The sequence below is a fragment of the Chenopodium quinoa genome, unplaced genomic scaffold, assembly GCF_001683475.1.
Source record: "Chenopodium quinoa cultivar QQ74 unplaced genomic scaffold, ASM168347v1, whole genome shotgun sequence".
Taxonomy (NCBI): Eukaryota; Viridiplantae; Streptophyta; class Magnoliopsida; order Caryophyllales; family Amaranthaceae; genus Chenopodium; species Chenopodium quinoa.
In genome coordinates this window covers 1,937,146-1,942,678 of record NW_018745000.1, presented here as the reverse complement: position 1 = coordinate 1,942,678, position 5,533 = coordinate 1,937,146, and positions in this window count along the sequence as shown.

Here is a 5,533-nt window from a genome sequence, read left to right as displayed (position 1 = left end):
CACGGAACTTCCCGTGTCACGGCAGACCTCCCGTGTCACGGGAAGTCCCACCGTCAGACGGGAACAGTTCCCGTGACACGGTCAAGCTGTACCGTGACACGGTCAGTTCCAGTCCATTTTTCCGTCTAAATTCATTTTTAACCCTAATTTCTTTCGGCTTTTTAAGTGCTGATTGATAATTTCGGGCTTTTTTCTGACTTTTATTATTTGGGCTAAAATAAGAAAATAATAAAATAAAAATAAATAAAATATTTGGGCCAAAAATAATAAATAATAAAATAATAAAATAAAAAGGTTTGGGCTTAAAATTAATTAACAAGTTTGGGCTAAAATTAAAACTATGCTTTTACCAAACACCAAGACTGATCCATAGACCTTTCAAAAATAAGAATTTAATAAAATACAATTTTTTAAGCACTCTCGTGATTAAATACTAAACTCGACCAATAGTGCGGTGAAAGGTTATTTATCATCGGATTTGGTTTTGGGGAGACATTTTTAGGTGTCTACACTCGCCCAGACGGCTGACGCTTTGTATGTAAGAAACATCACACTTGAAGGCTTCACACTTGGCCAGGGGTGCTCTAACTCCATCTGGCCTCTCTACACCTGTAAGTGATGCTAACTTGCAGGTTATCGAAGGTATAAATAATCCTTTCAAAACCCTGCCTGAGCTCGGCTGGCCCTTGCGAGTGAAATCTCACTCTTAATAGACCTCTTTGCCAGACAACCGAAAACAAGATGGTGCCACCTATATAGCTCGCTCACCCAATATTGCATATGGTGCAGATCAATCCCCCCAGATGGCCGGACGTGCAGGCGCATGCCAAGGCTATGCTTGGAGCAGTCTCCAAGAAAGAAAAGAACCCCATTCCGGGCATAGAGACGTTCAACCTAGAACACATCTTAGCCCTCCTATCTAAGGTATGACTTCTTTTTATAGAAGGGAAAGTATACTTTTGCCTGCATTTTCCACACTATTTGTGTTTTTAGGCTATGCTAAGGATTGATGGACTCAAGCGGCCATACACTCGGAAGAGAGAGGTGGTAAAAAGAGCCAATAGATCAGCTCAGGATTCTGAAGACGTTGCACAATATCAATTTACAATAAATGAACTTGAATCTAAAGTCGTGGAACTAAAAAAGGCGGAGAAATTCAAGAACCTGTCCGCAGCTCTGGAGACTGCCAAGAAGAGGGCCAGTGACGTTGAAACCTCCCTCAAGAAGGCTAAAGAGGACCTCAAGACTCTACAGGGTGTTGCCTAGGAGAACACGGATCTCAAGGTAGACGTCAAACGTTTAAAGAAGGACGTAGAGCAGGTCCAGATAAACATCAAGGCTACTATTAAGGCAGAGCAAAACCACCTTATTATTGAGAATGAGACCGACTCAGACACCCGGATGAAGATTGCATGGCTTTATTCAGGGAAGGAGTACGATATTTGGGCGCTAGCTTTCCAATACGCTGAGGATGTCGTGTATAGATGAGATCAAGGACTGCCAGAGCCAAAGTCATTCAAAGCCTGGGCGAATGCTGAGCTTGAGGAGCCTGCTAAGGAACTTCCTGCACCCGGTGAAGCGGTTGATATCCATTCTGAAGGGGAGAATGAAGAGGAGCCAAAGGGGAAAAACTAGGCTGACCAATATGGGCAGAAGAAATCATCAGCCGTAGTATGCAATTTACATTTTCTCCGGCCTGTGAGCCATGTATTTATGTAGTTTTTTCGACTGAGGAGTCGGGTGATTCAACAGTTTTTTTATTTTCCGTATGAGAATTCGGTCAACATTACTCTACCCAGCCGTTTTGACTGGAACTTTAATATTTTGACACTACCAACAGAGTCGGTTTTGCTCATCTTTGCCTTTAATTTTACATTTAAATTTTTGTTATGTACATATTTGAATTTTTGCCTAACTTATTAAGAGCATGCAATAGATAGCAACCCGTCTGTACTTGCCCCTAGGCGGCTGTACACATCCACTTTTGGGCTCTTATCCCGACAGGAAATGTAATAACGATAAATAAAACCATCTTCATGTAGGATTACCGTGAAGAACACTTATGGATAACAGATTGGATTTCATGAACATAAAAATAATCTAGCCTAACATTAAGGTCCAATCAATAAAGCTCGATCATAATTAGGCTTAAGCTCGAGCTTAAACCCTAAAAATGACGGATTTAGAGGTGCCTAAGTTAAAATTAATGGTGCCGCAGATAAATCCACTTGTATCTCAATGAGTCGCGCTGGTTTAGAGCGCGCAACTCACAAGGTTTCGCGCAATACCCAGCTCAAGTGCTAGTGATGCGCTTGCGGAAGATTCAGAATTTCATAAAAATATGAAATCGAATCTGACCAAAATACCGCGGGCAAGACAATCAGTTACACTGCCTATAGCAGCACAACTAATCTACTTACGCTGGTCTATCGTGCGCAACCCATTTAGATGCGTGCGACACCTACTGCGGCAGAATGTAACCCTAGTCTTACCCATTCCCTATAAATAGGGGCTTAATACGAGGCTCAAATAAACATAAATTAACCTAAAACTCTGGCAGAAACTTTGTGAACTTGTGCTCTACCAAACCTCTTGTCCAAAACACTCACCCTCTTTAATACTTGTTACAACTTACAAGGGTGGAGGTTCCCGAACAAGGAGTCCCATAAGTGTTCTAAACGAAGATCTAGCAAAGAGAATTGGAAAATTTCCGAGCACTTAGCTTAATCACCTTTATTTTTATTGTTTAAAACAACTTTAATTAATTAATTAATTAGTGTAGTTTGATCACTTTAAACGGATTTCTAATTAATCAATTCCATATAGTATCTTGCGTTAAATAAGAATAGAATTGAATAATTAATTGTTGATTGATCACTTAAGCCAAGGCGAATCTTGTTTATTTTGTTCTTCTCACGAATTTGAATTAAATAAAGAATAATGACTTTGCAATGTAATTCCTACGTGATTAATGCGTGTAAATAAAATCAACTAACTTAGTTTTAGGTATCGCGTTGCATATATTGTTTGGTGATGAAATTGTGAAAAAGGAAGAGCTAGAATAGCAATTCCTCCTTAAAAGGAATGTTATTTTAGTACCTTCGCTCTCAAACTCATTTTTGGTATATGTAAACAAATTTAGGCATGGGTAAAATTGCGATTCATGCTAATTATCCATTGAACTCTACTTAGGAGAAAGGCATGAACGAGGTTTATGAGTTTTCCTAAAACTCATTGGTGACTCCTACTTTTTCTTACAAAAAAGCGTGATGAGAGGATCATTTTTAATTCAAGGTCCCTAACAAGTGTAAAGTTCTAGGCTTTTGAAGGGCCATGGGCATATAAGGAGAAAGATCCCCTACGATGGGAATACTCTCCTTCAGTGGCGACTCCACTGGGGACTTAAAGGTGACAAGATTAGTTCTTAGTTACAGTTCAAGGTTTTAATCACTAGGTTGCCTATGGATTGTAACAAGAATTAAATTGGATAATCTCTAGTTAGAGAGCGAGACTCGAACGTATAATATCTTCCTTTTTCACAAAAGTAAAAACCAAACAACCAACATTGCATCATGCATAATCACAGCACACTTTAAGCTTTGGGGATTGGCTCATTGACTAGGGGTTTTCAACACTAGGCTTCTATCAAGAAATCAATAACAATCATCCCACCCACATCGCCAACAAAATGTCGGGAGGGCTATGTCATGAGTCAACACGTGAGTAATTGATTTGTGCATCGTTCCTTAAGATATGGTGCCTTTGGACACACAAGTTTATGACCTTAGAATGACATTGTGTGAACTTTAGCTTATTGTATGCTTATATGATTACATGACTATGTGCAACATGTTAGGATAGCTATTTTTTTTTTTTAGTTTGGTTTAGGTTCCCAATAACAAAGTTGTCTCTTCGCGATTTTGAGTCTTATTCGAAGGGTAATATAATTAAAAAAAAATAAAAAAAATGAGTTAAAAATTAATAAAACGCTCGAATTAAAAAAAATTGTACGAGCAGGTGGCGCACGCAACTCATTGAGTTACGCGACCACGACCAGCGCAAGAGCTTAGGATGCGCGCGCCTTCCACGTGCAGCCTAGTTACTTGCGCGCGCCTACTGTTACGAGCCTTTTCGATTTTTCGAAAACCAAATTTGCTCGTTCAAACAATATCTTCATTGAAGAATTGTTTAAAGGTGATGTTATCCGTTTGAATATATCTTGCGTTCTTTCCTCTTCTTTTTGTCTCCTAAACATGCGTATTGATTTACTTATCCTTTCATACTTCTTTTAGGGCCGGTTTTCAAGCTTGGGAATGAAGTCTCCCGGGCGCTCGCATTGTACGTTTACCATCAACAATACACCCCTTTCAAACCATCTTCCCTCTACAACAAGTTCTAGTCCAACAACATTGTCAACCATAGAGCAACTTCAAGAAGAGATTGCTTGTTTGAGAGAAGAAAAGGCTCAAGAGGTCGAGGAGAGAAGAATTAAGAAACTTGAAAAGCCTGAAAAGAAAAATGCCGAAGCTTTAGCCTTGCAACAAAAGATGGAACAACTATCCATCAAAGAAAATTCATTTGAGAAGCTTGTTCTTCGTTTTATAATGGGGAACAAGTACTTCAACGCAGAAAAGTTTTCTCCTCCTATAGGACTCACTTTACCAGAAAAGTTCGTAGCTACGGACTTGCCAATATTCAAGGTGACCAATAATAAACAAAATCATTTAATATGTTTTACTGGCACTATGACATTAAAGGGAGTTGATCCTAAGCTTTATGCTTTGACTTCCCCTTTATATCTAGACCCAACCGCGAGAGAGTGGTGCTATGGGCTAAATCAAATATTCAAAACAACAAGGGAAGATGTAGTCTCAGCTTTCATTACCCAATATGAGAGTAACATAGAGTTTAAATCGACGTTACCTTTGCGAGAAAAGGCGTCTCACCTTGCCCAAAGGCCACCTAAACTCGAGTTAGTAAAAAAGTTCATTAACAATGGTCATGAAAAGTACAACAAACATCTACGTTACCTTGGTTTAGACACTTTTCAAAAGTTATATTATGTGGCTACTAGTATTGAAGATGATCTTGCTAAAGAAAAAGCAATTAAGCCTCATCATCATCAACCTAAGAATAATTACAAAAAGGGGAATGATAACACTTCATCCTTTATTGATGTGATGTATTCACGACTTCTGCGAAATACAATTGCGTGACTTAATATCACAGTATTAATCCTCAAAGAAGATGAACAAAGGAAAGAATATTTACAAAATTCCCTGTGAGTTACAAAGAGTTGCTAGAAAATTAAGCGATAAAGGTTTACTTGCACCAACAGGGACAACGCCACCCATTCCACCAGAAAAAAGATATTCCCATTGGGATGTCAATGCTTATTATACTTATCATATAGGTGTTGGTCATGATACCGAACGTTTCTATGTTCTAAAGCAGAGGGTGCAACATCTAGTAGACGATGGGAGAATTCCCACGCCTAGTCCCAACAATAATATATCCCCATTAACGACATTTC